Source organism: Nomascus leucogenys, chromosome 22a (assembly GCF_006542625.1).
Source record: "Nomascus leucogenys isolate Asia chromosome 22a, Asia_NLE_v1, whole genome shotgun sequence".
NCBI classification, from domain to species: Eukaryota; Metazoa; Chordata; class Mammalia; order Primates; family Hylobatidae; genus Nomascus; species Nomascus leucogenys.
Window position 1 is genome coordinate 64049535 of NC_044402.1, and position 13355 is coordinate 64062889.

Here is a 13355-nt window from a genome sequence, read left to right on the forward strand (position 1 = left end):
TTAAGTATAAAATAACACAGAAACTATTAACAGCCTTAAAAGATTAACATGCCTTGGCAAGGACTGATGCTTACTTTTACCATCACTAAGCTTGCCTAGAGGAGAAAGAGAGTGTGCCCAGCAGGAACCCACAGGTAAATCAGAACATTCAAACATTTGGGAGGGAGAACATTCTTGGTAGAGGAACAGGTAAACAAAGGAAAGAAGAAGAAAAGTGCTAAGAATATATAGACATGAGCAGGAGAATCTTACAGTACAGTATGACAGGAGAACAGCACAGAAAGCTCATGGGATCAAAATAAGGAGGACTTCAAAGTTAGGTGAATAGAAAAAGAAGATGCCAGAATGCATAATATTCACCTTAGGTATTTTTCATGAGACTTTCATTTTCACTTATGCCAACTAAAGATCATTTACAAGAATTAGGGCAACTAGGAGATGGAGAGGCTTCTGGATTCAGTATTAGTTTAGATAAAAACAGTAAATTATGGGAGTTTGCATTGTCATGATTACCACAGAATAAAAGAAATACTTAAGTTATTCATGAGAAACTATTTTAAATATAGTGATGTGATATATAATAATTTGCTTATGGGAAAGCAAAGCTACCCCTAGAAATTAAATTCTTTTCCTCTTCCTCCCACCTTCTCCCTTCCCTGTACTCCTTTCCTAATGTTTAGTCATCTGTTGTCCTCATGAACACCATTCTTAGAAGCATCCCATCCCAGTATACCACAAATGTCTTACAGTAATTTTTAAAGGGATTAAAATCTTAAGACATAAGCAAAACTGTAACTGAGGTAATTCTGGACAGGAACCAAGAGCAAAAGCTTTACCCCTTCATTAGGACACTAAGCTTGGCTCACAATGTGTCCTCTAAGATTGCAATCCTGATACCCCTGGAAGGTGTCCAGCCCAGTCTCAGTGCCTCATATGTGTGGCTTGCTTAACAGTTAAAATCCTTTCACTTGCTCTCTGCCTCCCCTTCACCCAAATTTCTTCAATATCCACCAACTCAAATCCGGTGGCCTTTTGGGATTTTAAAATAGCAGAGCTTTGAGGTTGTGTGTGTATATGTCCTTCTGTGTAATACTAGAGTCGAGCAAATGATGTGAGAGGCACACGAGTCAATACACTTTCAGTAAGCAAATCACTGGATTTGTGAGCGTGTGGAAGGATGCCTGGTATAGTTTCTTAATTGTGTGCCTTTTGGATTTATTTCGTTTCCTCGCTGTTTATTTCTTCCTGAGAACTCACTCTTAAGCTCTTATGGACTTACATTTTAAAAAAGAATAAAATCCTCGGAGAGGGTATGCATTAATGTTTGAGACAGCTATAAACAGTATTCCACTGAGAACAAATATGAAGTCCATTAATGAAAAAAAGAGATGGATTTTATTTTCATTTCATTTTCGAAAATACAAATAGTCTCATACTAGGCGGAATAAACAAATGTTTTGCAGCTCTCATCTTAACCTGTAGAATAGGAGATGGATGGGGGAGTGGGGCAGGGGGGAGAAAGCGTTTAGTCTATAGGGTTCAGCAAATACTAGAGAATAAGCAAATGAATGAGGCTCATATTTAATTTTGGGCTTTCCACGGTTAATATCTGCAAGCCTACCATCAGGCTATTATACTCCTGGCACTTCTTTAAGCCTTGAATGGGCAAAATATGGCACGAATTCCATTCTGAAGACCATAACCACCAATTTTGGCTCTAGATCCCCAGTCAGTCAGCTAGCTGACAAATTTAAGGAATAGGTGCTCTGTGCCAGGTAGTCTAGGAACTGAGAAGACAGAGCTGAATAAGATGTAGCTAGTCAAAAAGTCAGACACAATCCAATGCTCATCATTTGTCATTATAGAAATGCAAATTAAAACAACAGAGATACCACTGCACATATATTAGAATGGCAAAATCCAGGGAAAAATATGACAATACCAATTGTTGGTGAGGATGTGAAACAAGGACTCTCATTCACTGCTGGTGGGACTGCAAAATAGTACAGTCACTTTGAATGATAGTTTGCAGTTTAAGGGACTAAGCAATCTTATTGGGTCATTGTATCCTAGAAAATTTATTCCAACTGATTTTAAAACTTGGGTCCACACAAAAATTACAGATAACTGTTGATGGCAGTTTTATTCATCATTGCTAAAATTTAGAAGCAACTGAGATGTCCTCCAGCAGGTGAATGGTATACAGACTGTGCTACATACATAGAATATTCTGCAAAAAAAAAGAGAATGAGCTAACAAGTCATACAAAAACATGGATGAATATAAAGGCATATTCCATGTGAACAAAGTCAGTCTGAAAAATGACATACTGTACTATTTTATGTATATGACATTGTGGAAGAGGCAAAACCATAGAGACAGTAAACATGAACGACTCTAAATTTAAAACTATTCTTAAATTAAAAATTTGTGGAAAAAAGACAACTCATAAAGACGGAGATGATAACTTTGGAGAAAAGATAATATTTCATTTTTAAACATGCAAAAATGGTATATTTGAGGGAGCTATGAAATACTTAGGCAGACATATTTATTCACTTATTTAATACATATTTATTGAATGTTTACTATATGCCGGGAACTATTCTATGCATACTACAAAATGCAGCCCCTGTTTTCCAGAAACCTATCATGAAAAAGACTAGTGTATATCAAATAATTATACAAATAGGTATAATGTTATGTATCAGTATTTACAAAGGATGGTGACACGGAAGGATATTAGAGGGGACATGATACATAGAAAACTCTTGGGCTTGTTATTCTGGAACTGAGAATGGGTAGATGACAAGAAGACAGGAGCCATTCCTGGGCCTTAAAAAAAGCCCATACAACTCTGGTTGGTCTATGTGGTTGCATTCCATGGGGATATGAACAAGTCAATGGTGTCATAAATCAGATTAGAATTCATTTCTTCTTTGGAGGGAGTGAAGGTCCAAATCCCTTGGCTCTGGAGTGACTGTGGATGTTAGCAATCAAAGCTGAGTACTCAGAGCTCTAAATGAAAAGAGAAGGGAGGCCTATTGAGAAGAATGCTATGATCTGAGGTGATATATTCTAAATGGCTATGAATAAATGATTTGGGGGATTTATAAAAATATCTATTCCCCTCACAGGGCTCCATTGACAAAGACTCAGATTAAATAGATGTGAGTGGGATTTCTCCTACAGGATTCTGAAGTTTAGTTTTGGATTAATGTTGAAAGGATGAGGATAGTGGCAAGAATAATGCAAGTAGCAAATGTAATATGGAAGCACAGCCAGGATCACAAGAGAAAGAAAAGGAGATATGAAATGTTGCACTGATAGACACAAAATAATTGATGACATAAAGATAGGAGAAGTGGGAGATGCTGGGCTCAGCTAACAGAATTGGAAGGGAATGCACCTAGGAAGAAAGGCCATGATACTATTCAAAGGATACTCTAAACATATCAGAGAGGATGAATGATAGACAAAGACGGGAATACAGAGTATCAGAGATCCTGGCAGGCATTAACTGGAAAAAGTCAGCAGTTTTCAGGACAATGGGTAATTATTTAGGTAGTCCTTCTGGAAATGTGGAGGAGATAATAAATCACATCATGTTATCCCCTTAGGAATTGTGAAGGGCTTGAAACTTTCTCAAGCTTCAGATTCAGAGGAAGGGAGTGTATTAATCAGAATTCTTTTTAGAAGTAATAGAAACTAACTCTTATAATTTAAGTGGAAACTCTATGCACTAAAAGGATAAACGGCAACTTGTAGAATTGCCATAGAGTGTGGAGAATTAGGTGAGTAAGACAGTAGATATTCCCATATGCCCACAGACCACTGAACTCGCAAAAATTATATGGAGGAGGATGACCCTATACTTTCTAGATCATCTGTGCTTCCTGCAAGAGCTTCTGTGAGAAGGAGGGAATAAGCCAGTTGATGAAAGTGTCATGGATGGGCAGAGCCAGTTTAGAGCTTAAGTGTCTTGATGCTGTTCACATGGGAATTGGGCCTAGAACTTAGACTGGGCTGGGCTTACAAGTGGCACTGTGACCACCTTGCCCTTACCCCCAATGGGAGAAAGGAGCAATGTGGGATTTGAGATTATGTAGAACTTGACCAAGCTATAGCAGGGGCTTCAAAACCAGGGTGTCCATTTGGAGAAAAGATTGTCATAAGGAGAATTCAAGAAAAGCAAAAAGTTGATTTGAGCCAATGTAGGTCATCCTTTTCTCAAGAATTTTGCTGCCACCATTGTTCAGCGATATTCCCAGTCAGAATACACAGCCATTAACAACTTAAACTACAAATGACATATAATATCTCTTAACATATTACTTCACTTTTCATGTTATAGCTTGTTTTACCATCTACATTACAATTCCCTGAAAGCAAAGACTACTGAATTTTGCATGTATGCCTCTATCCTCAGTGCCTTGCACAATAGTAAATTCAGAGTAGGTGCCCAACACATTTTTATGAAATAAACATGTGGATGTTTAGATGAATACATAGATAGATGAAGAGAGATGGATAGATAGATGGATAAAAAAATTTCCATAGAATCTCTGCATTTTTTCTTAAGTGACATTAGGGTAAGTTAGACAATTTTGAACAATTACTTTATCTAGTTAAAGTCCTCATGAATTTGCAGATCCTCTTATGAAGAACTGACCAAACTTCTTCAACATATTTGAGGTCCATATCCCTAGAGATGAGTCAAAGGAAAACCAGATTTTGTATTGCAGTTGTTATGAGTTGAAGTGTGTCCCTTAAAAAGATATATTGAAGTCCCAACACTCAGTACCTCAAAATGTGGCCTTATTTGGAAATAGGGTCTTTGGAGAGGGGAACAATTAAGATGAGGTTATTATAGTGGGCTGTGATTAAATGATTGGTGTCCTTATGAAAACAAAAAATTTGGACACAGTCATGTAAAGAGACACAGGAGGAAGACAGCCATCTACAAGCCAAGAATTGTCTGAGGCCACCAGAAGGAAAGAGAGAGGCATGAAACAGATCTTTCCCTAGCACGTTCACAGACAGCATCACCACACCAACAATGTGACTTTGGACTTCCAGTATCAAAAACTGTGAGAAAATACATTTCTAAGCCATCCAGTTTGTGGTGTTTTGTCATAGCAGCCGTAACAAACTAATACAGTGGCAAAGTGGCATTTTTTTTTTTTTTTTTAAGAGATGGGGTCTTGCTCTGTCAGGAAGGCTGGAGTGTAATGGTGTGATCACAGCTCACTGCAGCCTCTAAATTGTGGGCTCAAGCAATCCTCTTACCTTAGCCTCACAAGTAGCTAGGACTACAAGCATGTGTCACTGTGCCCAGCTAATTATTATCATTATTTTTTGTAGAGACGGGGTCTTGCTATGTTGCCCCATCTGGTCTCAAGTTCCTAGCCTCAGGTGATTCTTTCACCTGAGCCTCCTAAAATGCTGGGATTGTAGTTGTGAGGCACCATGCCCAGCCCACAAGATATTTTTGACAGAGGAAGACAAACATTTAAACATTCATCTGTGCCACTTTTCTTTACTCTGGGAAAGACTCTTGATCACTTAATTCCTATTCCTTTTAAAGAAAACTAATAGCAATAATTGGAAGCTTTCTGACAATGGTACAAAGTACAGAACTCATCATTCCTAAAGAAAGGACTTTGAAACTCCCAAGTACAGTATACCAAGTTCAATGCTCTTCAAGGCATTTCGTCGTCAAGGGGAGAAAAAAAGTGGTAAATGGAAGTCAAAATGGGTTTATTAGAGGGCTTCTTTTTTTTGTTTTTGCTGTTGAGGTTGGAAAAATAACAGTATGTTTGTATGCTCACAGGACATCCAGTGGCAGGAAAAAGAAAATCGCATGAGTGACCTGTTTGTGTACATGAGAGGGGATAGTGTGCAGTGCAAGAGTGGCAGCCTTGATTATGTGCCCATAGTAATAGTTTTCTCTCTTCTCCATACTTTCTGGAACATTATTTTTCAAAACTAGAAAAATGCTATATTAAAACTTTACCTTGCCAAAGAGGAGAATTAGGGGATAATTAATTGTATTATAAAAGAACCTTTAAAATAGTAAGCTCCCTCATAGCATGTAAAGGACTTTTAATATAGAATTTGCACTCTATTTTTAAAGGAGCAAGTCTGTTGTATAACACTGGATACATGTGTATACAATTATACAGTACAGAAGTAAAAAGACATGTGGCTACACAGTTATGCTTACAGTTTAGTCATTTAAGTTATAATGTAGGGCATTCCCCTAAAGACTTAGACTTTAATAATTTGAGAAGATTGTTTTGTTTAATTTTGTCCTGGCAGGATTATTGGGTGGAGGTTGCTGACAGGTTAGCATATTTTTCACTTGAGCTGATGCTGCAGCTGTCTGAGAATATTTTGTTTGTTTTATCATAAATTAATAAGCTTAAATGTAGTTTTTGCTTTTCTTCACTGCCTCTGTGCTTTTATATATTCTGCACAAGTGCCTCAATGTTTCATTCAATTTGAACTATAAAATATAATCATGTGTTAAAGGAAGGTGGTAACGTTTATCATAAAGTTATAGTTTTTCCACTTTGCTTTCCAAATTCATTTAAGCTAGCAGCACAAAGCATAGTTCCTTTATAATGCTTATGTTCATAGCAAAAGCATATAAATATTCCATCCACAAAAATGGTTCATAAAGAGAATGTTATAGAAAAGGATATTTTAGGTAACATCAGTACATATGTGTAAACCCTATATAACTTAGGTCATAAATCCACAGAACCTCAAACTCTTTGTGCTGAGAGTTCATACAAACTTCTTAATGAGATCAGAAGAGAGGCACCTGCTGGCAGCCCCACCCCTGTAATTATTATATTGGGTGAATTTCTGCTTTACATATAAGAAAATGAAAGTTTAATTAAATTATAATACTACAGGATACCAAGGAAAGATTAAATATTAAAAAGTAGCCAATCATCTGCATCTTTAATAAACAATATGGTAGCCATAATCTACAAGTGGCTACTGAACCCTTTAAATGTGGCTACTCTTAATTGAGATGTGATTTCAGTGTAAACCAACACCAGATTCCTAAGACTTAGTATTAAAACATTAAAAATATCTCATTAGTAATTTTTACACTAATCACAAGTTATAATAATATTTTTATATGTTGGGTTAAATAATACATATTATTAAAATTAATTAATCTGTTTCTTTTTACTTTTCGTAAGTAAGGCTACAAGAAAGTTTAAATTTATATATGTAGCCCACATTGCATATCTATAGGATAATGTTGCTCCAGATGTTTCCAAATGTTACATGATTTCCAATCTATAGGGAAAAAATTGCTGGTTGCTTATCTGATACATATAATTTGCATGTTATTGTGATTAAGATCACAGAGTATGTAACCAGAATGCCTGTCTCCACATTCTAAATCTGCTTCTTAGTAGCAAATTGCTTCTCTGAACCCCAGTTTTCTCAGTGGGAAAGAGGATATGATAATAGTACCTGCCTTGTACATTTTATTATAAAGAGTGGAAGAGATAATTCACATAATGATGTTAGCAGAGTGCTAGTTTTATATGGCATTCAGGAGCTGAAAGTTTTTTCTGATCAGCACAGCATTTTTTTAAAATTTAAATTTCTTTTTTTTTATTACACTTTAAGTTTTAGGGTGCATGTGCGCAATGTGTAGATTAGTTACATATGTATACATGTGCCATGTTGGTGTGCTGCACCCATTAACTCATCATTTAACATTAGGTATACCTCCTAATGCTATCCCTCCCCCCTACTCCCACCCCACAACAGGCCCCAGTGTGTGATGTTCCCCTTCCTGTGTCCATGTGTTCTCACTGTTCGGTTCCCGCCAATGAGTGAGAACATGCGGTGTTTGTTTTTTTGTCCTTGTGATAGTTTGCTGAGAATCATGGTTTCCAGCTTCATCCATGTCCCTACAAAGGACATGAACTCATCATGTTTTATGGCTGCATAGTATTCCATGGTGTATATGTGCCACATTTTCTTAATCCAGTCTATCATTGTTGGACATGTGGGTTGGTTCCAAGTCTCTGCTATTGTGAATAGTGCCGCAATAAACATACGTGTGCATGTGTCTTTATAGCAGCATGATTTATAATCCTTTGGGTATATACCGAGTAATGGGATGGCTGGGTCAAATGGTATTTCTAGTTCTAGATCCCTGAGGAATTGCCACACTGACTTCCACAATGGTTGAACTAGTTTACAGTCCCATGAACAGTGTAAAAGTGTTCCTATTTCTCCACATCCTCTCCAGCACCTGTTGTTTCCTGACTTTTTAATGATGGCCATTCTAACTGGTGTGAGATGGTATTTCATTGTGGTTTTGATTTGCATTTCTCTGATGGCCAGTGATGATGAGCATTTTTCATGTGTCTCCCAGCTGCATAAATGTCTTCTTTTGAGAAATGTCTGTTCATATCCTTCGCCCACTTTTTGACGGGGTTGTTTGTTTTTTTCTTGTAAATTTGTTTGAGTTCATTGTAGATTCTGGATATTAGCCCTTTGTCAGATGAGTAGATTGCAAAAATTTTCTCCCATTCTGTAGGTCGCCTGTTCACTCTGATGGTAGTTTCTTTTGCTGTGCAGAAGCTCTTTAGTTTAATTAGATCCCATTTGTCAATTTTGGTTTTTGTTGCCATTGCTTTTGGTGTTTTGGACATGAAGTCCTTGCCCATGCCTACATCCTGAATAGTATTGCCTAGGTTTTCTTCTAGGATTTTTATGGTTTTAGGTCTAATATTTAAGTCTTTAATCCATCTTGAATTAATTTTTGTATAAGATGTAAGGAAGGGATCCAGTTTCAGCTTTCTACATATGGCTAGCAAGTTTTCCCAGCACCATTTATTAAATAGGGAATCCTTTCCCCATTGCTTGTTTTTGTCAGGTTTGTCAAAGATCAGATAGTTGTAGATATGCGGCATTATTTCTGAGGGCTCTGCTCTGTTCCATTGGTCAATATCTCTGTTTTGGTACCAGTACCATGCTGTTTTGGTTACTGTAGCCTTGTAGTGTAGTTTGAAGTCAGGTAGCGTGATGCCTCCAGCTTTGTTCTTTTGGCTTAGGATTGACTTGGCAATGTGGGCTCTTTTCTGGATCCATATGAATTTTAAGGAGTTTTTTCCAATTCTGTGAAGAAAGTCATTGGTAGCTTGATGGGGATGGCATTGAATCTATAAATTACCTTGGGCAGTATGGCCATTTTCATGATATTGATTCTTCCTACCCATGAGCATGGAATGTTCTTCCATTTGTTTGTATCCTCTTTTATTTCATTGAGTAGTGGTTTGTAGTTCTCCTTGAAGAGGTCCTCCACGTCCCTTGTAAGTTGGATTCCTAGGTATTTTATTTTCTTTGAAGCAATTGTGAATGGGAGTTCACTCATGATTTGGCTCTCTGTTTGTCTGTTATTGGTGTATAAGAATGCTTGTGATTTTTGCACATTGATTTTGTATCCTGAGACTTTGCTGAAGTTGCCTATCAGCTTAAGGAGATTTTGGGCTGAGATGATGGGGTTTTCTAGATATACAATCATGTCATCTGCAAACAGGGACAATTTGACTTCCTCTTTTCCTAACTGAATACCCTTTATTTCCTTCTCCTGCCTGATTGCCCTGGCCAGAAATTCCAACACTACGTTGAATAGGAGTCGTGAGAGAGGGCATCCCTGTCTTGTGCCAGTTTTCAAAGGGAATGCTTCCAGTTTTTGCCCATTCAGTATGATATTGGTTGTGGGTTTGTCATAGATAGCTCTTATTATTTTGAGATACGTCCCATCAATACCTAATTTATTGAGAGTTTTTAGCATGAAGTGTTGTTGAATTTTGTCAAAGGCCTTTTCTGCATCTATTGAAATAATCATATGGTTTTTGTCATTGGTTCTGTTTAAATGCTGGATTACATTTATTGATTTGCGTATGTTGAACCAGCCTTGCATCCCAGGGATGAAGCCCACTTGATCATGGTGGATCAGCTTTTTGATGTGCTGCTGCATTTGGTTTGCCAGTATTTTACTGAGGATTTTTGCATCAATGTTCATCAGGGATATTGGTCTAAAATTCCCTTTTTTTGTTGTGTCTCTGCAAAATCTTGGTATCAGGATGATGCTGGCCTCATAAAATGAGTTAGGGAGGATTCCCTCTTTTTCTATTGATTGTAATAGTTTCAGAAGGAATGGTACCAGCTCCTCCTTGTACCTCTGGTAGAATTCGGCTGTGAATCCATCTGGTCCTGGACTCTTTTTGGTTGGTAAGCTACTAATTATTGCCTCAATTTCAGAGCCTGTTATTGGTCTATTCAGAGATTCAATTTCTTCCTGGTTTAGTCTTGGGAGGGTGTGTCAAGGAATTTATCCATTTCTTCTAGATTTTCTAGTTTATTTGCGTAGAGGTGTTTATAGTACTCTCTGATGGTAGTTTGTATTTCTGTGGGATCGGTGGTGATGTCCCCTTTATCATTTTTTATTGCATCTATTTGATTCTTCTCTCTTTTCTTCTTTATTAGTCTTGCTAGCAGTCTATCAATTTTGTTGATCTTTTCAAAAAATCAGCTCCTGGATTCATTGACTTTTTGAAGGGTTTTTTGTGTCTCTATTTCCTTCAGTTCTGCTCTGATCTCAGTTATTTCTTGCCTTCTGCTAGCTTTTGAATGTGTTTGCTCTTGCTTCTCTAGTTCTTTTAATTGTGATGTTAGGATGCCAATTTTAGATCTTTCCTGCTTTCTCTTGTGGGCGTTTAGTGCTATAAATTTCCCTCTACTACACTGCTTTGAATGTGTCCCAGAGATTCTGGTATGTTGTGTCTTTGTTCTCGTTGGTTTCAAAGAACATCTTTATTTCTGCCTTCATTTTGTTATGTACCCAGTAGTCATTCAGGAGCAGGTTGTTCAGTTTCCATGTAGTTGAGTGGTTTTGAGTGAGTTTCTTAATCCTGAGTTCTAGTTTGATTGCACTGTGGTCTGAGAGGCAGTTTGTTATAATTTCTGTTCTTTTACATTTGCTGAGGAGAGCTTTACTTCCAATGATGTGGTCAATTTTGGAATAGGTGTGGTGTGGTGCTGAAAAGAATGTATATTCTGTTGATTTGGGGTGGAGAGTTCTGTAGAAGTCTATTAGGTCCACTTGGTGCAGAGCTGAGTTCAATTCCTGGATATCCTTGTTAACTTTCTGTCTCGTTGATCTGTCTAATGTCATCAGTGGGGTGTTAAAGTCTCCCATTATTATTGTGTGGGAGTCTATGTCTTTTTGTAGCTCTCTAAGGACTTGCTTTATGAATCTGGGTACTCCTGTATTGGGTCCATATATATTTAGGATAGTTAGTTCTTCCTGTTGAATTGATCCCTTTACCATTATGTAATGGCCTTCTTTGTCTCTTTGATCTTTGTTGGTTTAAAGTCTGCTTTATCAGAGACTAGGATTGCAACCTCCTCTGTTTTTTGTTATCCATTTGCTTGGTAGATCTTCCTCCATCCCTTTATTTTGAGCCTATGTGTGTCTCTGCACATGAGATGCATTTCCTGAATACAGCACACTGATGGGTTCTGACTCTTTATCCAATTTGCCAGTCTGTGTCTTTTAATTGGAGCATTTAGCCCATTTACATTTAACGTTAATATTATTATGTGTGAATTTGATCCTGTCATTATGATGTTAACTGGTTATTTTGCTTGTTAGTTGATGCAGTTTCTTCCTAGCCTCGATGGTCTTTACAATTTGGCATGTTTTTACAGTGGCTGGTACCAGTTGTTCCTTTCCAGGTTTAGTGCTTCCTTCAGGAGCTCTAGTAGGGCAGGCCTGGTGGTGACAAAATCTCTCAGCATTTGCTTGTCTGTAAAGGATTTTATTTCTCCTTCACTTATGAAGCTTAGTTTGGCTAGATATGAAATTCTGGGTTGAAAGTTCTTTTCTTTAAGAATGTTGAATATGGGCCCCCACTCTCTCCTGGCTTGTAGAGTTTCTGCCAAGAGATCAGCTGTGAGTCTGATTGGCTTCCCTTTGTGGGTAAACCAACCTTTCTCTCTGGCTGCCCTTAACATTTTTTCCTTCATTTCAACTTTGGTGAATCTGACAATTATGTGTCTTGGAGTTGCTCTTCTCGAGGAGTATCTTTGTGGCGTTCTCTGTATTTCCTGAATTTGAATGTTGGCCTGCCTTGCTAGATTGGGGAAGTTCTCCTGGATAATATCCTGCAGAGTGCTTTCCAGCTTGGTTCCATTCTCCCCGTCACTTTCAGGTACACCAATCAGATGTAGATTTGGTCTTTTCACATAGTCCCATATTTCTTGGAGGCTTTGTTCATTTCTTTTTATTCTTTTTTCTCTAAACTTCTCACTTCATTTCATTCATTTGATCTTCCATCACTGATACCCTTTCTTCCAGTTGATCGAATTGGCTACTGAGGCTTGCGCATTCGTCATGTAGTTCTTGTGCTTTGGTTTTCAGCTCCATCAGGTCCTTTAAGGACTTCTCTGCATTGGTTATTCTAGTTAGCCATTCGTCTAATTGTTTTTTTCAAGGTTTTTAACTTCTTTGCCATGGGTTCAAACTTCCTCCTTTAGCTCGGAGTAGTTTGATTGTCCAAAGCCTTCTTCTCTCAACTTGTCAAAGTCATTCTCCATCCGGCTTTGTTCCATTGCTGGTGAGGAGCTGCATTCCTTTGGAGGAGGATAGGCACTCTGATTTTTAGAGTTTCCAGTTTTTCTGCTCTGTTTTTTCCCCATCTTTGTGGTTTTATCTACCTTTGGTCTTTGATGATGGTGACCTACAGATGGGGTCTTGGTGTGGATGTCCTTTCCGTTTGCTAGTTTTCCTTCTAACAGAACCCTCAGCTGCAGGTCTGTTGCAGTTTGCTGGAGGTCCACTCCAGACCCTGTTTGCCTGGGTATCAGCAGCGGAGCCTGCAGAACAGCAGATAATGGTGAACAGCAAATGTTGCTGCCTGATCGTCCCTCTCTAAGTGTTGTCTCAGAGGAGTATCCGGCCATGTGAGGTGTCATTCTGCCCCTACTAGGGGGTGCCTCCCAGTTAGGCTACTCGGGTGTCAGGGACCCACTTGAGGAGGCAGTCTTTCCCTTCTCAGATCTCCAGATGTGTGCTAGGAGAACCACTTCTCTCTTCAAAGCTGTCAGACAGGGACATTTAAGACTGCAGAGGATTCTTCTGCCATTTGTTTGGCAATGCCCTGCCCCCAGAGGTGGAGTCTACAAAGGCAGGCAGGCCTCCTTGAGCTGCGGTGGGCTCCACCCAGTTTGAGCTTCCTGGCTGCTTTGTTTACCTACTCAAGCCTTGGCAATGGTGGGCGCCCCTCCCCCAGCCTTGCTGCTGC